Source organism: Drosophila guanche, unplaced genomic scaffold (assembly GCF_900245975.1).
Source record: "Drosophila guanche unplaced genomic scaffold, DGUA_6, whole genome shotgun sequence".
In the NCBI taxonomy this organism is placed as follows: Eukaryota; Metazoa; Arthropoda; class Insecta; order Diptera; family Drosophilidae; genus Drosophila; species Drosophila guanche.
In genome coordinates, this window is record NW_022995747.1 from 7267024 (window position 1) to 7294920 (window position 27897).

At 46.0% G+C, this 27897-nt stretch overlaps 1 protein-coding gene across 1 annotated transcript in view; it reads left to right on the plus strand.

Moving 5' to 3' along the window:
* The first annotated feature begins 4311 nt into the window (after window positions 1-4311).
* Window positions 4312-27897, plus strand: part of LOC117583366 (box A-binding factor) — a 67402-nt gene continuing 43816 nt past the window's right edge. Inside the window, exons 1-2 of the mRNA XM_034271646.1 lie at window positions 4312-5921; window positions 25873-25938. The gene's annotated coding sequence lies outside the window, so the exon portion shown is untranslated. The remainder of the gene's footprint in view (window positions 5922-25872; window positions 25939-27897) is intronic.

Below are 27897 nucleotides of genomic sequence, written 5' to 3' on the forward strand. Positions count from 1 at the left end.
GCAACTGCGCGGCGTGCAAATAATGCAATTTGTGCAATGCGCCATCACAAACGTGGGAGTCAAAAGCTGTAGAGTCTGAGGCAGTGGCAGAGGCAGAGTCTGAGTCTGAGTCGTAGCTAGAGCGCGGCTGCCTCATTTTAGTAGCTTCCCCACTGAGCAGCCGGGTCTTAACTACTGTCAGTCATACTCCTGGAGTTGGGTCTCTGCAGTGAGTGGCTGTGTGGCCGGAGCCGATGGCATTCTTGGGGGCTGCCTCCAAACAAATAAGTGCATTTAGTGTTTAACAAATGTTCGCTTTTGCGCTGATGGCGATGTTGATAAGAGCGGGCAGAAATGAATTAACAGTCATAAGCATGGGCCCGCTGATGACAACCACGATTCGGAGCCCCCAAGATGACAATTGATAGTAAGTATTTACCCCCCGTCTACGCCGAACAAGATATGATGATGATCGTTGTTAATGAGCCCGAATGTTTGAGAATGAACAAATAATTGAATTGAATGTCTGGCAAATGGAATGGAAATGAATTGCAATCTATGGCCAGGTCTACGAGCTGATTCTGGTCTTAAAGCGCATGGCAACGGCGGGCCATAAAGACGGAACACATTGCTGAAGCACCACCGCCGCCTACGCCGGTGAGTGAGGAAAATTTCACCTCGACTAATGCAAACACACTTGAAAACCTGCAGGGGCAGCCGTGGACTTGGATGTGGAGCAAGAGAGATCCGCTTGCAAACTGAGAGGCTGGAGGCAGACAAATGAGCGGCGGCAGGACAGCAGTCGACCCAGTACCCAGTACCAGGCGGGTGTCTCCTTGGTGGGTTTCATTTAAATTAAATTAGAGCTGCTAGCTCTCTAACTGTAACAATGAGTGATGCACGCACTAAAAGCTGACAGGCCAACGGGCCAACAGCAAATGGCAAACTCATCAAATGGCAATGCCTGCCCATAAATCAGCTGTTTGGTTGCTGGGAAGCGACCAAGCAAGATGTTGGCGACGTCCCTGTTCCCGGCAAATGGTAATTAGCAGACGAACCTGCTGCAATCAATACAAATTGAAATGGAGACGGAGACGGAGATGGACACAGACATGTAGGATTGAGATGGAACCAAACGAACCTAGACTGCGATGGCGATGGCGATGGCGATGGCGATACTGATGGCAGTGCACATAAAGAATGGACCGGAGCGGAGGCAGAACCAAACTCGACCGAAATGAGCCGCCCACGCGAAATAGATATTGGTTTTATGGCCTGTCGCAGGTGTCAAGTAATTCGTCATGGCATGTGGCAGGTCGCCACAGTCCGGCTACAGATCCGTTTGCATGCAAATTAGAACAAGTTGGAAAAACACACGACTCTCCAGCTAAAGCTGAGGCTAAAAACTGTGGCTGAGGCTGCGGCTGAGACGGACTCTGACAGTGCTGACAAACGGATTTGGCATGCACCTGCTGGTACGGCGGGGCTGGGGCTGCTGCTGGGGCTTACTCTGGGCTCAGGCTGGTGCTGGCGCTGATGCTGTCGCTGGTGCTGGTGCTGGTGCTGGTCCGGTCTAGATGTGACCCCTTTGGCCGTGGCTTTCACATTGCAGGCCACTTTCAAGTTCAAAGACAAATGGCTAAGCATTCGATTCGATTTACTTTTAATTTATAATTTGCCAAACCTTTTGAACCCCACTTCAAAATGGAAGCACCAGCCAGCCACTGAAACGAAGAGAGAAATGAAATTGTCGATGGCCGTCGCCCTGGCAATTTGTGGATGCAATTTCATTTTGTATTCAGTTCCGCATCATTGCGGTGCACCGAGAGAAGTTTACCCACACTTGTGCCTGCTTTGTCGGTTTCCCTCCCGACTGCAGACTCTTTGTCTCAGTGCAGTTCCGAACAGTGAGCAATAAAAGTAAAATAGTGCAAATAAAATCAGGTCAAACGGCGCTCACTGGACATTGGCCATTGGCCACGGGCTCCATTGTAACCGGAGAACTTTTGCGGCCATTTGAGAGGTGCACTTCCCAGGCCATCGGGCACTCCTTTCTTTCGGGACTCGACGCTGACCCTGGGCAGCATTTAAATCGCAGCTTAATTGACTTTTGTCCCAGAGACACACAGCTGCGTATCCCCACAGGCAATCCAAATGCGAATCCGAGACGGGACCCGGACTGGTTGTGGATGGAGACGGGCAGACTGGGATGGAGACGGACACGGAGTCAACTGTGGCGTTGTCAAGGCAACGTGGACAAGACATCAATCATCACTAAATTAAAAATGTGAAACGTTTAAAATGCCATCGAGGAGGGTGAGCAGGCGATAGAGCCAGTGCCAGTGCCAGTGCCAGAGCCAGTACAAGCGAGCGAGAGAGGTGAATGTGGCAGGATCGATGCCTCATAAATAATGCAACAGCAACAGCAACAGGCCGCAGCAACAGCAAATGTCACATTAAACAGGCAATATTAAAGCTGAAAAGCAGATGACACCGAAATCATGTTAGGCGGCACTTGAATGAGTATCAAACGGCAGCTGCCATAAACACACAAACCCACTGTCCAACCGTCTGACGGGGATCTGCTGTGCTCTCAGGAAAAGGAGGAGCCAGCACTTGGCCCAGCTCCAGCTCCAGGGAGGACAAGTCTCGGTAGCAGTTGCCGACAGTCGTTTTACACTTGTCGCCGGCAGTGACCAAAGTTGGCAATTGCCGCGCCACTTTTATGTGGCCTCCGCCTTGGGGACCGACCCGACCGCGGAGGCATCAAATGCCGGGATAGGTGCAAACGCCGCACGTCAATTGCTGCATTAGGCGATTCCGATTCCGATACCAATTCCGATTCCGTTGGAGTCCAGTGGCGTTGCCATTGCCAGTGCCGTTGCCGTTGCCACTGCCGTTGGTGAGGTCGGGAGAAGAGGCCCAAACATGTTGTCATTGTCGCGTTATTTATGACAGTGTTCGAGATGTTTCTGTTACCCTTTTGCAGCTCCTGCAAAGGAACTCCGGCAACACTTGTTTATGTTAATGCAGCTTCTATGGCTGCCACCGTCCGGCTCCTCCTCCTCCTCGCCTGACAGCGGCTCTCCATTCAAGTGTCCGTCAATGGGCCTCGTTAATAGAGTTCGAGGCGGCGAGTTCGTGTTCGTGTTGGTGTCCGAGTCTGTGCATCGTGTCCGTGTCTCGGGAGCTGGCCAAAAGTGGCGGGCGTGTGACAATTAAATTGTCAAAACCGCAACCTTTCGACGTGTGGCATGTGTTGGCCTGTCAGCTTCTGAAGCCTGTGGCTTCTCTTGTATATGCTGCTCTCTGGCACCTTTCCAAATATTTCAATTATGATTTTTATCCAGCGGAGAACTCTTTTAATTTTAGTATTTTTCACACAAGCCTTGCTCTGTCCAGGTTGGTTTTTTGTGCCTTTTGGCCTGCTGATAAATGAGCTTTGATAGTGTCGTAATGCCAGGGCGTTGCCAGCCAGGAAATGTGTGCACTTTTGTGGCTTAATGAAATACTTACATATAATTTTATTCAATTTCTTATCAGTTCGAACCTGGCCCTAAGCAATTTGTTGGCCATAAGAGCGGATTCGTGGCTCTCTTAGCTGGCGCTCTCTTAGCTTAATGCCTGGCCTGCGTTGACGCTAACAGCGCTGCTTGCGTCGTTCCAGACGCTTGGCTTCAACCTATTTTTTATTGGTCAAAAGCTGATCGGCAACTGATATTGCAGCCAACTGGAAATTAACCGCTACGCCAACCTCTCTCACTCTCTCTACATTTCTGCACTGGAAGGCCAAAAGCGAAGAGAGAGAGAGAGAGCGTCAGAGCAGGCAGCGCGTCAGAGAGCGTCGATCCGCGATAAACACGAAGCAACGAACGACGCTGGCAGCGACGACGAGCAACAGGTTTTCTCAGTGCTCTTAGCGGCGTTTTTTTTCAGCCGTTCCGTTGCTCCAGGTTCGTGTGCGATCGCTCGGCTCGAGCTCCAAACCGCAGCCTGCTCTACTCCTCTGATTCCCTCCCCTGCTCCCTGCTCCCTGCTCCATGCCTTGCGGACTGGACTGTATTACTCGGTCAGTCGGTCTCCGAGAGGTTGTTGCTATTTCGTGTTGCCTGAGTTTTTTGCTCAGAGATTTTTTGCTGTTTTGCAACTGTTGCTCCTCTGCTGCTGCTGCTGCTGCTGCTGATGCACCGGCAAATGCATTGCTGTCTCTGCTTCGGCTGCTGCCTGCTGCCTGCTGCCAGCGTCGCCTGCACTCGACTGCGGCTGGAACAGCTTGGGAGCCGCTTGCAATTTTTATCCTCTTGCAGTTTCTGTGCGACTTTCTTGCGGGACTGTTTGAGCTTGTTGCAATTGCGCGCGTTTTTTGCAGTGGGACAGGAAAGCTTTTTCCACGCGAGAAGTTCGCGAATTTCTGTGACTGAATCGCGTGCGCGTTTACGAAGTCGCGTGCGAGCGTTTCCACTGCGTTTTTTTCGTACGATTTTTTGGGCAACGAACTGCCATCGAAATAGAAATGGAAATTGAAATGAAAATGGGACACAAAATGGAAATGGACATTGAGAGGCAAATGAAAATGAAAATGATAATCCCGCCTGCATCTGGCGCTCAAACCTAATCTCTTACTGTGCGGCTACCTTACAAATAGTGCTCGTAAAAAGTCTGGCAACAGTAAAAGCAATTCAGTGTGGCCATAAAACCAAATCAAGGTAGTTATAGTAGTAGTAGAATACGCTCAACCGTATATGCGGAATATATACAAATAGTGTACAATGCCTATAGCACTATGCCGCGATAAGATCGGGCTGAACATATGTCTGTGCATACGTATGCGTATAAAGTAATATCCACAAAAGAGAGACAAACTCGTTTCGAGCATATAAAGAAATAAATAAAAAATCAAATTAAATTAAACTCACTTTTAATTACTGGCTGCCCAAAAGATCACATAAAGAGCGTGCAATAAAAAATATTGGTATCACTAAATTAATTATATTGTATATAGAGAAACATGTTGCAATAAAGCGATCTTAACGATTCACAAATAAAGAAACAGAGGCTCTAATTCAGCTCCGCACAGTTCGATCCCGCTTCGGCTACCAATTCCCGCTAACGCCTCGCCGCTTCCAATCGTTCAGTGTTCGCGTGGAGCTGAAACAAAAGACTTGGGCAACGAACTTGCTGCCATTTGGTGGTGTCGTTTGTCGTTTTTTTATATTTTGTCGAGCTGCACACAACAAAACACATAAACACAAACACACACCCCATCGAACATACACACATACACCAGATAACGGCGCTTCGGGCGCCTCCGAATCACCGAGTGATAGCAGCGGCAGCAGCAGGCCCCACCAGATCCCAACGAACTAATTGACAACTCAAATCCTGCCAAACAACGAAACGGCAGAAAAAACAATTGTTAAACAACGTTTCGCCTGCCAGTCGGATTGTCGGATTGTCGGCCTACCCCACTGGGGGGACACTTCACATTCGACTTCAGCTTCAGCTTCAGCTCCATCTCCAGCGTCAGCTACGGCTCCAGCTTCAACTTCAGTTTCAACTTCAATCAAATCGCTGCCCCAACGACAATTGCAAAGTGTGCCTCTTAATGCATTTTACCCGCAACCACAAACACACATTCAAACAAACAAACAAACAAACAACAAAACAAAAAAAGAAGTTGAAATAAATTTACATAAATATTTCACTTGCCAGTTTTTGCCAGTCCACGTCCACATCCGCGTTTCAAGAGATTGAGCCTGGATAGGCAACAGTGTGTGTGTGTGCGTGTGAATCTGTGTATGTGTGTGAGTGGAGTGTCCCGTTCGCATCTGTATCTGGATTCGATCCGTGCCTTAAACCATTCATCGCTCAACCATCGCATCGCAGCGCAGCAGAGATTCGGCCCAGCATCAAGAGATCTTCCAAGTCTGCCCCGCCCCAAGGTGAGTCGAACAACAAAACACTTTGCCTCAGTTTATGCGTTTGTAATTGCACTTTATGTGCCACTGCCAGTGCCACTGCCGCCCATCCGCGTATTGTGTTGCCTGGCTCCTGGTGCTGTGCCGATGCCACTGTCAGAGTTGCTTTAAGTCCGAGTTAAAGTTGAGGAAACTTATCAATTAGTAGAGGCAGCGATTTCAAATACAATTAACTGACAAGACAAGCGGATGGCAGACGGCAGACGGCAGACGTTTGTTCGGCCATAAAACCGTTAGTAAAGGCATTTTTAACAACAATTAATTGCTATGATTTGAGACTAAGACTAAGACTGAGACTAAGCCACACTCGTGCAGGGTGAGACATACCTGTACCTGGCACTTGGCTTTAAACATAATTTATCTCTGGCACCAGCATCAGCTCCAGCCACTTCCTTGCTCTCAGTTACATCCCACAGAGCTGTAATAATCAGAGTGAGCCATAATTACAAGTTCAGTTGAGCAATTTAAATGAAAACACTTCAACACGTTAACAATTGGCGCGTCTACAGTGTCAGTTGTCGTCGTTGTCAGTGGGATTGCTCTTGTGATGCAATTGATTGGAAAAGCGACTTTTTCCTCTAGCCTCAATTAAGAGGAAACTCAGCTGGAAACAAACTGAGTTTTTCTCCGTTTCTGTTTCATTTGATACAAATTATTTAAATTGAATGAGTAACCAGGGAACTTGATCTACCCGATAATGTTGGGAATATAACAAAGAAGTTCTGTACACAAATACATGAATATATTTCCATATCTTACTATAGAAAATATTCTTCTGCGTATTTCCTCTTTAGGAATACCTCCCCGATACATTAATTCCAATTTCTAGAATATCTATAGAGTATTCCAATGCTGTCTTCACATTCTGTAATTGTTTATTAAAAACTCACATTAAAACAAAAGCGAAGGAGAATAAAAAGTATTAATCAGCTTTGAGGAAATTGCCAGCGATAATGTTTATAAATAAATATGCAAAGAATTATTTAATTCTCACAATTGCGAAACGCAAGTCACGAGATCCCCGCAGCCAGCAGGGCGTGTGCTTCCAAGGGGCTGTGGCTGGGGCTGAGGGAACTGCGAGAACATAAAGCGAATTAAATGAAATTTAAGGACAGCAATGATGACGACAAAAGCATCAGCAGCACCAGCAAGAACAAACAATCACAGATGCAACTGCACAACAGCATCAGATACAGAAGGAGCAACAACAATTGTTTAATTGCCGAGAGCTCTGACAAAGAAATCGCCAAGTGACTGAGACAAAACGCGACAAATTAGTGCAAGAAATGCTGGCCAGAAGCTCAGACTCAGACTGAGAGTCAATGCAATTCTTGGTAGTAGTCTTCCTCCCCTAGTCTTTGAGTCTTCCAGTCATCGAGTAGCCGTCCCCCAGTTGTTAATTGTGGACTCGGATGAGTCAACAAGAAATGTTCTTAATAGCTGTTGTTACCGTTGCAACTTTTTTCCTCCTTTTTTTAATTAATACTTTTTTTCCGCTGCTTTTGCTATAATTTATGAACGACTTTTTTGTGAGCTGGCGGCTGCTGCTGCTGCAATTAATGTGACTGATTCGAAGCCGCGCGGCTCGGCTCGGCGCTGCACTGCGGTAGCGCGTTGCATTTGATTTGCTTTGCTTTTCTTTGCTTTGCTTTGCTTTGCCAGTAATTGTGCTCATTATGCCTGCGCTATTGTTGCTGCTGGTAAAGTTTTTTGCCCGATGTACGCGTCATTACACATGTTGTCTAGACTAAATGTCTGACTGTCTGACTGTCTGTCTGTGTGTGTGTCAGTCAGTCGGTGGGTCTGTCAATCGGTTAGTCAGTGAAGCCGTCAATCTAGTTGGCTGCCGTTTAGCAGCCATTTGATTTCCAGCTAACACTTGCTGCCGCTACTGCTGTTGCTGCCCTTTGTTAGCCCCCTTTTGATTGCAAATCAATGACGCACTTGGCTGACATTTGATTGGCTTGCCTCTGGGTGATGTCACCGCTGACGCGGCCTGTCGCCAAATGTCACGCATCCAATTGACTGGCAATTATTCTACATAGAAGTAGGAGTAGGAGGGAGGATCATAGTGTCGATCAGAGTTCGTTGCCCAAGTCTTTTGTTTCGCCACTCCCTCGCATATTTGGCTTACACTGCCATCGATTACCGCAACCCAAAAACCAAAAACCAACTATAATGAGGCAAGCGCAAATATTTCGCCTATTACTCAATCCGACCAACAGGCAGGCAGGCACCCAAGCCAAGCCAAGCCAAGCCAAGAAGACAGCACAGCCACAAAAGCACCAACAATGGTCGAAAATCAATGACTAGAAGACGTTAGGAGGCGCCAACTTATGTATGCATACATTTTGAAGTTTTCTTCAGTCCCAGTCCTCAGTCGGCAGTCCGCAGTCCACAGTCCTCCCCTCAGTCTTTTAGCCACAAATTTGAAGAGTTTTCACTAATTTTGAGCCGCTGCCGAAACAAAACACGCGAATCGAACAACAGCCACAATGATAGACAGTGCTGCATAAATAAAAGTAAATTTAATGACAAGCAAAATATTTCTTGTCATGCCTATCAGATTACAAGATTTCTATATGGACTCGCTGACGATTCACCATACCACACTCGCATGCTTGCATACACGGAAAATATTTGTATGTGTCGTTAAAACATGATTACTGGCGCTCGAAGAGAGACGGAACGACACAGTCACATATAGCCCAGTACATGACAAAGCCGTTAGTGTCATTTGAATGCGAATGTTGCAAATGTTACGAGTGCGATGCGATGTGATGTGATGATGCTATCAAGGAAGGTGTCCCGGGTCCAGGGTCCCCGCTACCCAGTCTTTGATACAGCCGCTGCTTGAGCAGCTGCACAGACAAGTTTCGTTGCATTTACTCCCAAGATGCTGAGAGTAGGAAATACTTACTGCGGCACTCGCTGTGATAGGAAATACATCAACTGATCAATGGTATAAGTTGACCCACTTTGTGCTAGGTCAACCTTCAAATGATCTCCCAAACAGTAGTACTAGTACAGAAACCCCGCTTCCATCTGGCATTCCCATCTATTCCGAGTTAATTGTCTTTAAACGCACTGAGACTGAGACTGAGACCTCCGCAGAGTGGGAAAACTTTTTGCCCATTACAAGCCCAATCGCCAAACGAAAATCAATTTCACACATTACAACGGAATCGAAACAAAATGAAATGAAATAAAATAAAGGCCATGAAAACTCGCTCTTTGGTGGGGGTCCCAGAAAGATAGACACAAAAGACAGAAACAAAGACGCATGAAATTGCTAATTGTGCGAATGAAGGGCCCAGCCCAAGCCCAAGCCCAAGCCCAAGCCCAATCCCCAGCCTAGCCCAGGCCTATGGCTGTGTATATGGAGATGAATAGATGGATATAGTGCGGTTATGCTCCGATATAGGCAGAATAACGCCGTGGGCTGCCTCAATTAAATTCGTAGCGAATTCCCAAGCAACAAAGAAAATTTAATTACACCACATGTGGCACAGGCCCCAGCCCTTTGAAATCGCTTTTGGGCCTGTAATCAAGTGAGAAATTTCCAATGGGCCTAATGAATTTTTTGCGGCAACTTGGCGGCCGCCGCTCTTTTAATCGACCAGAAAACTGGGCGTTATCGTTTTTATGGAAAAGTCCAACTAAAATCGAATTTGAATCAATATTAATCGTTAATGATGTGTTGCTGGTCCCTGCCGGCAAATGATCTTGATGTATATGTTTGTTGATGATGCCATACATTGGAAAGGAGGTCGGTCAGACCAGAAAAATATTGTATGCGATCACCAAATAGGTTTTGGCACATTGTTTGTCACCCAAACAGCAAACAATGGGGAAAAGCTGACAGCGCTAATTAATTGCAATTAAAAATGCGTTTGCTGTCATCAACGGCGACTTCCCCTAATTGGCAGCTGCGAACCCATCCAACATCCACCGATCGAAGAGTCTCCACCTGTAAGGTTCCTCTTCTGTGGCTTCTGGGGCTTCTTCTTTATCAGCGCAAAGCCATCGAGCAGGCAGCGGCAGCAACATTCTATGTTTATTTAAATGGATAATTTGCTTAATTAATTTTCAAACTGAAACGCTTCGCATTCATCATTTTAATTAGCCGCAGGTTCGCTTTCGAAGCTTGGAGGCTGGCTCTTAATTTATAAATTATTTATAAATATTTATTTGACAAATATCTGTTGTTCGTCGTTGAGCTATTAATTAAGAAACGCAGTCGATCTCCGATATACATACACGGTATGCATAGGTGTATCCAATATCCGAAGCCTGAAATATCGGCGCGTGAGGAAGCGCAAAACTCATTAATCTTTCGGCCTGTCTTCGCAAACAAAAAATGCACAACTGGCGACAGCCATTAATTCCTCTTTAATAGGATTGCAACTGAGATTAGGAATGCAAACAAGTCCACAATATCTCAAAACAAATATTGTTTTGTTTCCATTTCATTGAATGTGACAAGTACCACATCCCCCCGAAACAAAGGCCATAAGATCAAATTGAAATTAGTTTTCTTTATGTTTACGCTGGCTGTGATTTTGTGTTCGCTTTCCTGCATCCAAATCGGCGATTTGCATATTTCTCGTAGGTGGTTCAATGAACTTGCTGAACGGAGAGCTGAGAGCTGAGAGCTGAGAGGAGAGTGGTTTCTGGCTGGTGGGGGCGTCGTTAGATGAGGCGGCGGCGGTAGTGGTTGTGGAGCTGGTGGAGACGGCGACACTTCCAGCGCTTTCGGCTTGAGTCGGCTCGCCTACGCGTTATTTTGAGAAATTTGCAAACATTTGCATGAAATCAAAAACGAAACCAAAACAAAGCTAGATAGATATAAATTCAGTTTATGAAACCAATCAACCTAAGAATACCCTCAAAAATATTCAGGAGAATTCAATTTCACATTTTTGATGGATGTTTGTGGAGTCTGCCAAATGAATATTCCCAATTGAATGGGCACAGGGTACCATCTTCCTGGGTGCAAGCGATTGCACAATCGAGGAGCTGCTGAATCCGGCATTAAATAAATAACGCATTTGCGAAGCCATTGATAATGTCAATTTGGGCAGTCGGCAGGCAGACAACAATTGCAAACATTTTCCAGCTCGGTAGCAATTTCTATTAAAGCATTTTCCACCGGCTAACGAGGATTTCCTTCGACTCAGTTGCTGCTTTTTAGGTTTTTTAATTGCAATTGAGTTTCGACATGAACTGCGTGCATTTGCGCAATGATTTTTCCGATAGCAAACAGCATCGACTGTGCCATAGACCATGGGAATGAGCAGCAGCAGCAGCAGCAGCAGCAGCACCTCCAGTGGCAGTAGCAATTCCACCAACAGCTCCTGCCTCCAGCTGGGAGGAGAGTCTCTTCTGGCCGGATAATTTCATTAATTTATGCACTTGCCAGCCTTTGCAGCTTTGTCCACTGATTGAGATATTGGCAAGCGGGAAGTGCTTTGACAGCAATTTGCCTCCGTTTAGCATTGCTCCCGTAATGATTGGCCAACTAACGTTTACTTCGAACCCATTATTAGCCGGAGTCGGATACTACGAGTCTGCTATGTGTATCCATATCTCCTCGAGTCATATCCATTTATCAAACAACCTTCGCGCTAACCCCATAAATTTATTATTATTTGCCTCAATTCTTGTTACGCACTTCGGCCTGCACTTGCACTTGCACTTGCCTCAGTTTCGGTTTCAGTTTTAGCTCTAGCTTCGATTTCAGCTCGTAAGTAATCTAAAATGCTAATTAAGCTGCCGGCATTTGTTTGGCATGCCTTGTGCTGTGTGGTTGTTGCTCCTGTCGATGTTGCACGCATGCAAAAACGCACTTTACATACCCCGGAGGCTGACCAGCCTCAGGTGGGGGGTAGACCCGAGACTCTCTGTCAGACTCTGACTCTGAGACCGAGCTTGCATTAATTAATAAATGTCGTGATGTCGCTTTTGAAGTGTCTGTCATTATGAGATCAATTAATAGGAACAAAATTCTAGATCAAGGCGAAAATCAACAAAAATGTCGCACACACTCAGCGCGTGCGTTTCTGTGTCTGTTTTCGTTTTACACTTGCAGAGGGTGAAACGATTTTCGCAAGAACTTTGAAGCACAACAAGGAAATCACTTGCTCAAACGGGGGGAGCGTGTTTTGTATATGCGCTACCTTTTTGTGCTTCCGAAGACCATTCAATTAATTCCTTTCATATCACTATGCAAGGGTATCAAACGTTTCGGTGCTGCAAGCAGTCTTTTCTTTTATTTTGTTGTTGCCTCTATTGATCGACACGCAGTCGATATAGGCTTCGACCTGAACATGCGCTGACTCTCTGAGTAGTCGCATGTAAACTCGGATCCCGCCAGCCTGGATTTCTGCTTTTAATTGCTTAGATTTCGCAGACAGCACGACGTTAACGAGAATTATTACATCATGCAATGGACAGCAAATGGCAGCTGTAACTAAATCAACTCCAGCGAAGGCAAATCAGATGGCCACATGTCAATCATCATTCAAAAATACACATATTTTTTTATGATCTGCTCAAATTAAGTGCCTGCTGAATGGAATTTACACTAAAAGCTAAAGTGAACTTTTGCCAATTTGTTCATTACATATTTCTCAATGAAAACATTTACATTTACTACTCTGCAAATATCTTTATTGGTCGTGGATTTTTTATTTCCATATTTACAGTAATTGCATTTTCTTGATTGAACTCTTCAATAACTCTGAAATGGTTTCCTGCCTTCAAAACTGTGTCTTAATTTAGAAAAACATGCAAACGGATTTCTGGATTCAGCACTTACAAGACATTTTATGGTTCATGGCTTATTTATTGTTTTCATATTTAACTTAAAACTTTGCAAATATTTTAAAGATTTATATTTTTTTTTTAAGTTTGCGCTGCGTTCCATTTTAATTTATTTCATTTCATAAATTTAATATAAATTGCCACTAATAAACGCATTCCGGCCGCTTTCAAAACTATTTTGATATATTTTTTTATATTTATATTATTTTTATATTTTTATATATTTGATTATTTTAATAATGTTTTTTATTGCTCGAGAATTGCTTATGTTTTTGTTTATTTTTCATTTTTTCTGTTTTTAAAACCTCAACTAAAGTTTCCTTGTGATTTCCATAATCCCCGCACTAGTTTTCTGGTAGTGCAATATTTTTTAAATTTATTTTCCATTTAAAATAAACGCTTTTTGCACCGCCTTGTATTGCTGTTTGCTCTTGTTGCACTTGCTGTTTGCCGTTGTGGCTGCTATAATTAATGTTGCTGATACCAAAAATGTTGTTGTTTGGGCTGTTTGTTTGCTGGCGGCTGAGATTGCAACAAAGTTGTGCGGCTGTTTGGTGTTGGCTGCACTTGCCACTGCTGTTGTTGGCGGTTTTGTGTTACACACAAATATTTTCGCTATTAAAAACAGATCGAACACTACAACGAAAATTTGCCTTGCAAATCCGAGCGACTGAACATTATGTGTAAAATAAAGTATCTACAATATTTGAACTTGATTTGGCGGCATGACAAAAGTCACGGGCCATGGCCTGCGGCGAGGGGGCGGCTGTGGCCGCGGTGGCGGCTGTGTTCTCCCGGGGTCAAGTACAACGCGGCCGGCCACTGGCTAACCAAATGCAGCTGCGGCTCGTCGATTGCGGCTGTGCGTGAGAACCAGCTGTGTACAGATACAGATACATGGCTACAGCTACAACAATGTCTGCTGCCTTATATATATCAAGATTTCAATTTTTGCATTAGACTTATGCCACTTTGTGTGTGTGTGTGTGTTTGTGTTCGAGTATCTATGAAAGTGTTCTTGAAAATTGACGTGGCACGGCAGGCACGCATTTGTGGCCGCTGCCGCTTTTGCTGCTGCTGCTGCTGCTGCTGCAACAGTCAGGCTGGTTAATAAATTTGGCGATACTTATCAATTAGCATACGAATTACATGCCTTGCAATCATAAATAATGCGTGAGTTTGTGCCTGCCCCAAGAAGGGGCAGAGAGCAGCGCGAAAAACAGCTAGAAAATAAACCGCACTTTGATGCATAAATTTTGATTGGCGAGTCGCCGTGGTTGCTGTCCGTGTGTTTTCCGAAGTCTCCTAAGCATTTAAGATCTCTGTAAATTATAAACATTTCTACACACTTCTCGACTCGAAGGTGCGTGTTTGATTTGCCTCCGATTGGGAATGACAAATAAACAACAAATCATGCGGCACGAAGCCCAGCGGACCAACGGACCAACGGACCAACGGACCGACGCGAATGACTTAGGCAACGAACTTGATGGCCCGATCATGCCTCCTCCTCCTCCTCCTGCTCCCACACCACTCGAGTAGTGTAAATTCTGTAGGCTCATTGTTATGCTCGACACTTTTGCGCTATATTTACAAATTGGGCCAATAAAATGAACACCAACGAGCGGCAGAGCTGGGGCCCGGAGATTCCAGAGACCACAGACCAGAAATGTAAGGTCATAAAAATCGACCAGGCAAGAACCAAAAAACCAGAGGGACAACAGGCCGAGGCTGATGAGTTTTTATGCATGTTTTCATGACGGTCATATAAAAGTCGCGTCTAGAAGTCAATGATTGTTTAATGAAACACACAGTCAAACGCTACTATGCCGATCAGGGTAGCTCCGGTAAGGCCATTAAAATGGTCAGCAGATAAATCAAAAAAACCAGCTTCGATCCCAAAGTCATCCCAGCAGAAGAGCCACACACTTGATTACGCCGATCGGAGCCGAACTCCGAAATCCGCCCGCTTCGTTAGCACATCACCTGCTGGGCCTAGGCTGGAGAAAAATGTCAATTATGAGCTAATCCCCAAGATACGGAAAGCTCTCTATGCCGAATGAAATGAAAATGTTTGCCAAGGGATTAAATTGAGTGTTGGATGGAGAAAGAGACAAAGAGAGAGGGAGTCAGAGAGAGAGAGAGAGAGCGCTAAGCTGACACGGCACTGGGCACGCGCTAAAGCGTTTAGAAACTGAACACGTTGATAAATCGATCGATCCGGCTATCCATCGATCGAGACGATCGGCCGCCTTCTTCCCATCCCTTCCCTCCCCTCGTTCACACGCTCGTCGAGTGCTTATTGAATATTTGTGGGTTGGTGACTCCAATGTCTTCATGCATCCATACCATACCATTCCATACTTGTACATATCTCGTATCGCGTATCTGCTGCTCCAGATCTGGATCTGGATCTGGCAATCGATTGCTGCGTTGTCAGCCGAGCGACACTCCGGCTCCATGATTTATGCGTATTTAGATACTTTTTGTTGTCGTTGGCAGGCATTTAACGCATGTATCTGTGGGTGTACTCCAGTTCAGTCCAGTGTCGCTGTATCTGTAGCTCAATCTGTGAATGTGTGTGTGTTGAGGCAATTACGCCCACCTACCAATTTTCGATTTCGATTTCGATGCGATATTGGCATCGCATTTGTGTCATACGGTCAGACGGATTTTGAATGGAATTTCCCACATTTTATTCCAAGTCTGACTCAAAGAAATTTGCTAATTTTTATTATGGTTTCTTCTCGTTGCGGCTGCGGCTGAGACTGAGGCTGCGGCTGTTGTTGTTTCTGTTTATTTTAAAGGCTCTGCTAATTAAAAGCCAATAAAAACACAGGCAGCACGGCCATTAGCCGGTTACAGCCATCTCAAGCAGCTGCGGAGTCATCCGTTGACAAAACACAGCCTTAGACGCATGACTAAGTGACTGCAACTGCTCCTAATTGGCCGCATGCCACATGCTGCTCGCGGCTCGCTGCTTGTTGCCTGCTTTGCCACTTGCCACAGTGGCTGCCTGTCGCTTAATGGCTCTGTGGCTCTGCCTCCCTGCCTGCCCTCCGCCTGCCTACCTGCCTACCTGCCTGCCTGGTCCTTAGCGCTTCTCCCTCTTTCTTTCGTTAATTTGCGAAATTGGCCAACTTCTGGCATCTATCTACACTGGCAGAAAGGGAAGAGTGAAAGGGGGTTCGGTTCCCTCACAGCATTCTTTTTGAGAATTCCATTATTTGGATTGCATTTCTTGTGCAGTTTTTTCTGAGACTGCAGTGTTATCGGTTGGGCTGCTGGATCGCCTCGATCCCGGTCTCGTGGCTCTTATGATTTTTTAAATTTAAGTCACGCTTTTGGCAATTAAGTGCCCCAACACCGACGGAGCGACCCGGGGCAACGGTTTTGGATTCGGATTCGGATTCGGATTCGGGCAACTGTGTGGCCCTCGACAGGTGCTCCAATCCACTGCAAGATCTGGGAGGAGGGTGTTGCTCGGACTGGGGGCCTTTTCCCACTGCGATATGTTTGGGGCGACATGAGGCGCATTTGCAATTATTTTGCGGCTCATTAAACTTTTAAACACGTCGCTCACGTAGTGACGCGTCTGTCAGACGGCTGCCATGTAGCCGGGCACCCCACTCTCTCTCTCTCTCTCTCTCTCTCTGCCCCTTGGGAGTCTCCGTCCCACACCCAGCGGTTCTTTGGGGCTGCTGCTGCTGCTCCTCCAGCGCCTGTGAAAATGTCATAAAAATCTCTGGGGAGCTCTACAGTTTTGGCTGCTTTGATTTCTATGCTTTTGATTTGAGTTTTAAGCTTTGCTTTTGCTACCTTTTCTCTTGTGATTTCGCGTTTTTCGCTTGCGAAATCAAATAAAAGATTTCTTTTTTATCGCTCAAGAGTGGCTTGTTTGCCGTTTGGTTGGTTGGTTGTTTGCCTGCCTGCTTGCTTGCTTGCTTGTTCGTCTGTTGTCTGCTTTTTATTTTATGATTATTATATTTTTTGAAAATTGCCGTCACACCAGCGACAGCGCAGTCAGAGTCACAGTCACAGTTACTGTCCCAGGCTCATATTCAGTCTCAGTCTCAGTCTCAGTCGCGTCGCTGTCGTTGCACACACAAAAGACTTGAGCAAGAAACCTGGTGCAATTTTTTGTTGTATTTTGCGCATTGCATTGCCTGGCCATAAATGATTTATTTTGGCTTGTGTTTGCCGCCGCTGTCAGATGCAATTAGCTGCAGTTTAATTGAAAGCCGAGCAATTGCCCAAAATGCTTTTCGGACGTTTCAATTTTGCTTCTCTCCCAGTCTTCCCGTGCTCCGTGCCAAGGCTGCTCTCGTCTGCGGTGTCAGGCCGCATTAATGTGTCGCCCCGGTTTTCTGGTTCAAGTACGTTTCCTGCGATGACAACCAGCACAGAAAATTCCGTTTCATGGCCATTTGCATGAAAATCGCTTCAGTGTCTGCCGACAACGTCGTCGTTGTCGTCGTCTTCCGTTGTCAATAACGATTTCCATCATCATCATCAGCTGCAGTGCAGCATCATCCTGTCCTGTCCCCGGATCAGACTCGGACTCGGGATCGTGTGTGCCATGTGCCGTGTGCTGTATGCTGTATGCTGTATGTTGTGTGTCTGCCTGCCCGTATCCAGCATTGAAAGTGGAATGCGAACCAGTTTTGGGACAGCTAAGATCAGCACTCCTCCAGCCCCATCTGGCGTGCAGTTTTCGCCAACTAATGAAATACATATATGCAAAAAATCAAACTAAAGACTTTGCTTTGCTCCGTTATCAGCCGCCTGTCGCCTGTCGGCCGGCTGTCGCCTCTTGGAGTCTCTTGGCGTTTCCACTGGCTCTGATCTAAGGGGGGCATTCCTTTTGTTATTGAGATTCGGTGTCAGCTCCAGCTCCAGCAGCAGCAGCAGCAGCGGAACGGTTTTCGATCTTGCGGGCTTTTCTGTCCCCAAACCCCAAAAAAACTATGCATAATTTATGAGCCCTGAGACTGTTGGGTTGCATCGCTTTATTATGCTAATGGCGGCGGCGGCGACTGTGGCGGTGGCGGTGGCGTTGGTAATTTGTTCATTCCGTTTCTGGCCAGTTGGGCTTAGTGTCATAATTAAGCGGCTAATTGATTTGTTGCAGGCGTTTGTTCACTTCTGGTGCTATTATTATTTAGTTTTATGAATTGATTGGTGATTAGTGATCAGCCAGGCACGGGCGCTGGCTGGGGCACGAAGGTGCCAACAGCTTCATCAATCAATTAGTTATGGCCACGATATGTTTCTCTGATTGTGAGGCAACGCTTCCACCAGCTCTTTCTCAGACTCAACCCAAACCAAAAAGAAACTGTGCAGAGAAACGCCCCAGTCCAAGTGGCACTGCAATCGCAATGAATTTGGCAATAGTCGGGTCGGACACCCAAAAGAAATAGCAACGGAAATGCCATAAACCATATAAAAGAGAGCAGTGCGGCGCATGATTAGAGGCTGCAACTCTCGCATTGGGGCAGAGTCGACTAAGAGTACGAATACGAGTGCGGGCTCTGACCACGTCGTCGTGTCTGGTCTGGTCTCTGCTCTGGTATGGCCTGGCCTGGCCTGGCCTGGCTGGGGAGCCGTGTGGTGTGTGCCCCCGCGAGAGGTCGTCCAGCCACAGATCCGGCTTGCGAATGACTCCGGCTGGGTCCCCAAGTCTCAGTCTGACTTGTTACAAATATTTTAAAGCGCTTAATAATATGCAGTTTATTATTGTTATTGGCATCGTTGTGGCACATAAAACATGCAATTGGCATTATTAACGCCATCGGCTTGGGTCGTTTAGTTTTCGGCCTGGGTTTGAGTTTGGACCCTGCATTTTGGCTGTATTTTATTTTCGGGGCGTGTGTGGGAATGTTTTGCAGTGCAACAAATGACGCTGATTGATTATGCTAGCTGGCCATTTGTCGGGGCCAAAGTCGCCTCGCCTTGCCCAGGCTCTCTGTTCACACCTGGCCAGGGCATAAATATACATTCAAATCACCTGCACTCTAATTAACAGAAATATACTCGTATTCAAATACTCGCACACTCCAAATATCGATTATCGATCTGGGGAACAGTCGCTGGTCGCATTTAACACGCAAGCGACATTGATGGAATCGCGCCGCGCTCTTGTCAAAGGAAACGAGCCGTCCGCTGGCTAATTAAAAGCAAAAGTGTGGCTAATAAATAGATCTGCAAGTACATTTATTTTATATAATGACTCAATATACGTATGTACGTACGAGTGCGTGATTCGGCTGGGATCTGCTCGAGCGGAACGCCCGATGAATAATAAAAGTCCGTGAAGCTCTCGGCTCCACACACGATTATGAATGCGAAAACGAATTCAAATCTAAATCCTAGCCTGAATCTGTCTCACTCCGAGATACATTAGTCTAATGAGCGAGCCAGATAGATTTGCGTGACTTGCCAAACTCTGATTTTATTTCATTTTCTTATTTACGTTTTTCCTGCATTTGCACTGCGGGTGTTGGCTAATTCCCCAAGCCCCCAAAAGGGGTGGGCGTCATGAGGTGTAAAGTTGAAGTCAGACTAGAGGGGAGTCTATGGGTGATTTACTGAACCATTCTTCGTATTAGACTTTGTATAATCCTAGCCCATATTTCCACATAAAATGCATAACAAATTGTATGGTTGAAGAATTTATATAATCTAACCAATCACAGTATTCAATGACTTCGAAAAAAATCATTGAAAAATCAGTGAAAATCTGAGATAAAAAGCCAGCCAAACTGCATTTTTCATATGCAATATTTCGCTTTAATTTTCCATCTTTAGACGCCATCTCTGAGTGTGAGAGATGCCATATTTTTTCGTGGCTGATTTCGATTTCCGTATTGCCAAATTGTGGGCTTTCAACTAAGCCGCCGCCGACTGACTCCGAAGCGACGCGTCGTGTCGCTAACTGCGTGCAGCGGCGGCAACGCGGCAACGCGGCAACGCGGCGTATGCGCATTTTTAATTGCCCCAACATGTTGCAGCGAAGATTGGCAACGTTTTTCCCCCGCACACCAAACCTCCCGCACCATTTTTCGTGTGTGGTGCCAATCTGCTTCTTTGTCAAAGTGCTTGCGGTGCGGCAAATTAAAATTGACATTTGAACAGCTCTCCGACCAGGCCGGGCCAGGCCTGCCTGCGTCTCTCCTGGCTTCAGTCCGTTTTAAAGCGTGTCTGTCTGCCTGTCGTTCGATTGGCGCGTTAATTTCAAATGGTTCACCATTTTTGGTCAGCGTTTTTCATTCGGGCAGCACTTTATGAATTATCAGTATGGAGCCGCCGCCCCGCGATGACACAAAATGTGAACTGTTACTGGCCATTTTCCGCTTTTGGGCCTCTGCGCGATTTTTCGCAACGCAGGAAATAGTTTCCATGGCGGCTGCTGCTCCATATAAGGTCTAAGTATTTGCCAAATCACACGCCATAGAGTCAGGCCAACCAGCCAACAGGCTAGCCCCCCAAAGACAATGCCGTCGTCCAGTTTGGAAGAGAGTCAAACTCCCCAGATATAGGTTCAGCCTGGTCTGGTCTGGTCTGGTACGGTGGCGGCTATGGTCACGATTTTAACATTTTTGAGCAGCCGCAGTGCGCACCCCAAAATTTTGCAGCGTTTGCCCATTAATTTTCATTGAAAACGTTTTCATATTTTTGGCACAGTTTTCCTGTGGCTCTCGTACTCGTATAGCACAATATTTTCATTGTAGTGTTTTGGCATATATTTATGTGCCGTAAAAAATGCGATCAAGATTACAGCTAGGACCAGAGCAGCGAGCAGCAGCAGCCAGGTCCAACCCAAGACATGGACTACGTCTCTGAATCGAAGTCGGAACAAGCCTCGGACTCGGCTCGAAGACCTCAAGTACATGCTCCACATGTAGGCTGTGGCTGCCACATTGTTGTTCAACTTTGCACTTCAATTGCTATGGCTGTAGGTTCGGGCGTTTGCTGCCCGCTTGTTTCCCGGTGGTTTAGTGTGTGTCAGTTGTTTTTTTTTGTTTTTTTGGGGGCGCTGGTGCAAATTAATGGATTCATTCAACATTTTGGCAGCTGCTGCTGCCGCCACAACAACGAAGTTCAATGCTTATGTTAACAACTTGGCACCTCCCGTACTCGTACTCGTAGCCGTCTGTGTGTGGGGATTATGCAGAGGTTTAGCTAGCGTCCATATTAATTGAATTTCTTGTTTAATTTATCAATTAGAGTGTGGCCTTTTTGTTGTTAATTAAAGCCTCGGCGACTCATTTGACTGGCCAAATTAACGGCCAACTAACGTGGCCATTATATGGGGACTCGGTCAGGAAACAAAGAAACCACAAATTGTCTGTTATTGTGTGTGCTTTTTATTCTCTCTCTTTATTTTTTTGGGGTGTGGACCAGGGCGAGTCCCTCGATCTGACTCTGACTATGGCTCTGGGTCTGGGTCTGGGTCTGGGTCTTTGGCTCGGGCTCTGCTCGGAAACAAATGCTAATTATATGGCTACCGAGTACTCGTATGTTTCTTTATATGAAGCTCTTATTGATTCCCAACTGCCGAAGTCCGAGTCCGAGTCCGGGCAAGGTTATGATTTCTACTGGATGTCTGTCTGTCTGTCTGTCTGTCTGTCAGTCTTTCTGTCTCTCTGTTCCTCTTGGTGGCTGCAGCAACAACAATAGCCAAAGCCACAGCCACGCCCCTTTAATTGCCACCTAGCATTTAAGTTAACTAACTGTTCATAAATAGTTATGGCATACACGGTCACTCCGAACACGGGATCGGGCTGGGGCTGCTGCTGCTGCTGCTGGTGGAGTTCTGTTCACTGCTGGGCTGCGCCCAAAAAACTCAACCAGAGTTGCCGCTTCAGCTTCAGCTTCAGCCACTGCCCCAGCTGCCGCTGCCTCTGCCTCTGCCTCTCTGGCTGCAGCAGCAACAGGCAGACCATTGCAGGCCATGTCCACTGACAGAGCCATAGCCTGGCAGCATTTTCTTATTTTTTGCTGTATTTTGTTAGCCATTGTTAGCGCAACAAATTTTATTTTCCCACTCTCGAGCGGAGCTTTGTTTTTGCTGCAGTTGCCTATTGCTGGCTTAAGACTAAAATTAGTTAATTTAGCGCATTTTGCTGGGTTTTAGCACTGAGGCGGCGGCTGCCAATTTGATTTGCAGTCCAATTGTTGATTGCTTTATTAACCGTTCGTTTGCTCTGCAAGCCATGTCCTTGGGGCAGACACAGACACAGACACGAGACCAACCTCAAAAAGGCTTCCGCACTTTATGGGCCAAGAATCATGGCGATAATCCAGCGGCAAATTGTTTTCAGCGTTTGCTGATTTTCCAACCAAAGAGGGAAACATTTCAAATTAATATTAAAATTCTATGCAACTGATTTCTGTAAATACTTTTCTTTTCAAATTCTTTAGGTTGAGAGAGATATGATCCAGTTCCCCCAAAACCAGTGGAGGAATTCTTTTCTTTCTTAGTCAATCTTTTCATTCAAAGTCGCCTTAACTTTCTTTCTTAAATATTCCACCCTTTCCAATTAACTTCCAAAATGCTTTTCCGGTTGTCCCATTGTCCTATTCCATTTACAGTTGCAGCTTTTATATGATTTCTAATTGAAATATGGATCTGAGATTGGTCCAGCCAAGTGTTTCCCACTTTCATAAATTATCCAATATGCAAAGCAGAGCAAAACTCAGTTCCGATCTCAGGCTCCCAGGCATAAATCAGACACAACTCACAGGAGACCCCACACACACACACACACACATGGGAACCCCACACACAGGGCGGTGTCTTGGCTTGGTTCCATTCATGCGTGGTGTGTGCGGCCCGTACTCCCATGACATTTGGAGGTGTCGCTGCTCGAGACGTTTATGCAAATGAGCTGTAACAAAAACCACCACAAACCCCCGCCACCACCACCGCCACCACCACCGCCACACACCCAACATGGGACGACTGGCAGAGGGCGTTCATAGTTGGGCCTAATTGCCCAGGTCTCTGCCCGAGATACACAGATCCAACGGGGACACTCTCTCAGAGGTCGGTTCCCATTGTACTCGTACCATTGTCATGCAGAGTGCATAGAAACCCAGCCTGCACTCTAGAGCAGAATGACTCCAAGTACGAGTGCGACTACGACCACGAGTGCACTCGTATGAGTTGAAGTCTGGCATTTGCATAAATTAAGCCACTTGAGGTCCGGGGCTGATGCTGATGCTGATGCAGATGCTGATGTGGATATCGATGCCATTTGTCAATCAGCGGCGCATGCAAATCAATCAGGCGATGGACAAGCTATTCGTCATACACCCGACAGTTGGCCACAATTTATGAGCCAGCAGCAGGCCACTTACCAACAGAAACGAACACACACACAAAATAACAATAACCACACCAATAACAAATGAGAAAGAAACAAAAAATACACATAAAAAACGATAAACGAACAAGCCTTTGGGTTTGAGTTTGCATTGCTTTTGATGCGTGTAAATTGTATAAAAGATGCGTTAATCACATTTATTCACATCTATTTATGGGCACTGAGTGTTTGGATCTCTGAAATCATCCTCAGGCATAGCCCCAGACACAGACACAGACACAGCCAGAGGCACAGCCCCAGTCCTATAACCAACATCATCGCATCAACAAAAAGTGAATGGTTTTTATGCTTAACCATCATCAATGCCCGACGAGTTGTACAATTATGACTTTACACTTTGTGCCACCTTTTGGGTGGTTTACGATCCAACGGTCACATTTTATGGCCCATCGTTTAGCTCCGGCTAATGGGTGTTATTCTTTGGTAAAAAGTGTTGACACTTTACTTCGTAGAGCTCTTCTACTTTCCGCCGAAATATCAATAAGCGATCGTTAAACTTAAGCTCCCAAAGCTCCCCCGGTCAAAGGAGTTGGTTGAGTTGCCAAAAAACGATCTAAGGTTGGGCATTTCCGCCTCTCTTACTTACCTGACATCTGGTTAATGCTGTGTTAAAAGACAGTCACAAAAGACACGTGAATCGTCTTGCATATATTGTCAGAGGATTAGGCATTAGTTGGGACTTATTTGGGGCCTTTCCGCAGAGATCTGCATATGTTTATACTTATGTCTTGAGATCGTAAATGGAGTCGAGCAAACAGAAGTCCGAGTCTGCTTTGTTAACACTCTTAACTCAATACTAAAGATAATTCTGGTCGGATTTCTCCAGCATTTTATAGGTGAGAAATCAATCCATACACCTAAAGCAACTCAGCTCTGAAAAGTCTGTTTTTGGCCCATTAAATTGCCTTTCCGCCGAAGCGGGGACCAAGTCCAACCCATTGGGCAAGTCAGACGGGCGAGATATATAAAAACCAAACCATTTTGGCAATTTGGAGCAGTTCGAGCCGCAAGAAATGTTGAAATACTTAGCAAAAATACAGCCACAACGGCACACAATAAAAAATAAACGAACGTTTTTATAGCTTTTCAATTGATTTTAAAGTTTTTGGCGTGCAGAGCAATAAATAAAACTGCGTACGGCGCATTATACAATAATAAATCTCCCAGACTCTACCTGCGTAAATGTGTGTACGGTATGTGTCTGTGTGTGTGTGTGTGTGTGTGTCTCCTAAAAGTCCCCAAGATCTGTATGGTGTATGGTATGTATCAGTGCTCCAAGAAAAAGTGGGCGTGCTGCGTGTTTCGTTGTTGGCAGCAGCGCACTTTGCGCATTAAAATGCCGCGCATGCGTGCCAAAGTGTTGCAACGTCAGTCAGAGTCAGAGTCAGATTCAGATTCAGAGTCGTGCGCCTCTGCACCGCCTCGCCCTCGCCCTCTCCCTCTGCTCACTGCTCTCCACGTCTTCACCCTCATTCCATCTATACAGGATGTGGACAGATCGTGTTGGGCAATATGCCCAAAAACAGCCTTCTGACCTGCCCCAAAGTCCCACGGCAGAGCTCCCTCTTTTTTTGTTGCGCCTCGGCCGGCCGATCGTAATTAATGTTGCGCTTTTATTCATAATAAATTCACTTTAAATGCATGTTTTCTCGCACATTAAAAGCGCATAAATTAAAAATCAACACCCAAATGCGTCAACAGGTGACTCCGAGAGAGCTGCGTGTGTCTGCCACAGAGGGAATGGTGCAGAGCGAGAGGCTGTTGGCCGTATGGCCATGGCCATGGCTACCCCATCACTCATACGCAATGAAGACATTTATATGGCGAAAGCCATTTAGCGCCAGTCGCCCCGTTGTCGCTTCTTTTTTGGCGCCAGGACACAGGCGGCGCAGTGGGGCGCTCGACAGGTGCACAGAGATGCCAATAGGGGAAGGGACTGTTCAGGAATGGCTCAGAATAATGTGCCTGCCATGAGGATGATCCCTCTTCCCGGCCACGCCTCTGTTTGCTCTACTCACGCACTTGTTCGGCAGCCTGGCTCTGCCGCTTAACTGGGGGACTTGGCGGGGGACTTCTAGCCGCCTTTGGCCACACCACACGCAATGGGCGTTGCCAGGCAGGCACCTGTAGGCCCAGCCAGCAGCCAGCATTTTCCGTTGAAACCAGAGCAAGGCAAGGCACACTCACACACTCACACAGACATGTGCATGTAGTTGCAGTTGAGGCTGTATCTATGTGTCTGATGACAGCATCTTGGGCAGTAGGCAGGCAGGCAGGCAGGCAGGCAGGCTGCGACTTGTGCGTTGGCTTTTGGCTGTGGAACATGTTAATTCGTGGATTGCATAAAGAGAGTAAACGGAGACAGCATCTGTGGCCGTTACATGGCAGACCGAAGACCGTTGGCTGCTGGTGATGTTGTTGATGTTGGTGGAAGTTGCTCCTTATTTTATGTAATTGCCAACTAAACACTTTCGGCCGCAATCGTAGACATCGTCTGAATCCAGCTGCAGCTCCTCCAGCGTTTATGTCTAATTGAAATTGCTCTGCGTGCCGGGCATGCCAATAGCTGAAACCGAACCGAGCCGAACTACGGGAGTACGAGTATCTTTATATCTATAGCCGGGGTGTACTTATATGTTAAGTGTGCTGATTTGTATTAATTATATCGCTTTAATGATTTTTCACTTTGAAACTATTTGCAGTGCACTGGCTGGCATTTCCTGCGCACAGCACACGGCATTCTTCCTGCTCCGCTTGGGGGAGCCAAAGTAAGTCAATAAATCTATGCAAAACTTACTTACTTACTTATTATAAATCATATGACAAAAAGCGCGACTGTCGCGGCAGAGGTGGGAGCACTTTTAATTACCTGTTTTAGCCACTCACACACACAATGAACCAGATCCCCCTACAGGTTGGCTGTTGTTGTTGTTGTTTTGTCATAATAAGCCGCCTTAATTTGGCTTAATTTGCGGGGCGGCCGCCACAGGGTCGAATGAGTAACGTTTAATTGCTGGCCAGAAGCGAGCCAGCAGCAGCAGTAGCAGCAGCAGCAGCGCACTCGCAAGAATTTCAACTGAAATTGCTCATTAGGGCGGGGGGCATTCCTTGGAAATAGCAACAAAAATAACAGTTACTGCAGCATTAACAATAATAATAATTAAAAACCAATTTTTTTTGCTTCATTTCTGTTTCGTTTGTCCGTACGACTGGGTCATAAAACAACCAGAAAACTGGACTATAAACACACTCACATACATATGATGTCTGTGTAGGTATCCTATGGCTGTATGTTCGCTTAGTTTATAAGTTTGCTTAGTCAAGCGGCAATAAACAGAGGAAAAAAACTGGGCGCAGCCCACTGGCAGGCCAAGGAACTCTACACACAAAGCAGAAAACTATATCGAAAATATATGCAGATACACCCAAAAGATTGCAGCTAAATATTATTGCAATTAATAATTTAGCAACAGAATTTGCCACTCTGCGCCAGAATTATAACACAAATTATTAACAATTAAGCCTTGCCACTTAAGCAGCAACAACAACAACAACGAACACAAATGTCTGGCCAAATTTTTGCCACGCTGCAAGTGCAATTGTTGTTGCTGTTGCTGCTGCCACTGCCACCGGGAGTTAGGCAACAATTAAGCAATTTTCATAATTACAAACAATGACCAATTCTTTGACACGCTCGCAAAGCGCGAAAATAGTTTTTTTTTTCGGATTTCAAGCAGCGGATTGCAGCAAGCAACTGCAACTGCAACACCGTAAAACGTTGATTTGGGCCCGAAACTGGCAGTTGATGCAAGTTTAATCGGGTTGGGTCAGAGAGGAAGGGAACTGGCAGCATAAACTCAAATTTACCCTAATTTGTTACCCAAAGAAATAGTTTCTTCTACAGAAAATACTCAAAAGAATATTGTTATATTATCCAGCCTTTCTTGACACGAATCTCCTTCTACTTTCAAGTTAGTTCAAAGCAAAACAAGAGACTGCAGTCGGCTTGTACACATGTTGAAAATACCCAAAGAGCACCAGAAATAGCCTGCCACTGCTGTAGCAGGCTCCACCTGACAACAATCACGTGCCCAGCAAATGTGCGGCAGACAATTGACCAGAGGCTGCCACCGACGTGTCGTGCATTAGAGTGAGGACAGATAGTTAGATAGATGCTGGAAGAGGGAGGTAGGGGTTTGCAGGGGTGCCAACAGGCAGCTGATTTTACAGGCAATTTCTGCACCGATTTATATAATCAGCAGCGACACAAAACTTGGCAACATACTGCAAATAATTCGCCGCTTTGGGCAATCTAAAACAATTTGCGTTTTGTGCTTTTCCTTGTGGTCTTTACGATTGGGAAACTGACCCATGGGTGGACCACTGTGGCTGCAGTGGTTCCAGCAGGTTCAGCATATCGGACATATGAGTTTTGAGAGACATATGAGACTCATCGTCCCACCCGCAATTAATGCATAATAATTGTAAATGAAATTTTAGCCCAGTAGCAGCGGCTCTGGCTTCAGCTCCAGCTACAGCTCCAGCTCCAGCTCCAGCTCCTATTGCAACAAAGTGCGGCAAGTGTTGCAAATGCCGGCCGAGCGGGTCTCTAGGGTCTTCTGCGGCTACACGATATTAAACAATAATTGTAACTGTAAAGTGAGCTTAACGTGAGTGCATCAAAGCATAATCTTTCTTGCAACAGACACTGGCACAGCCACAGACAG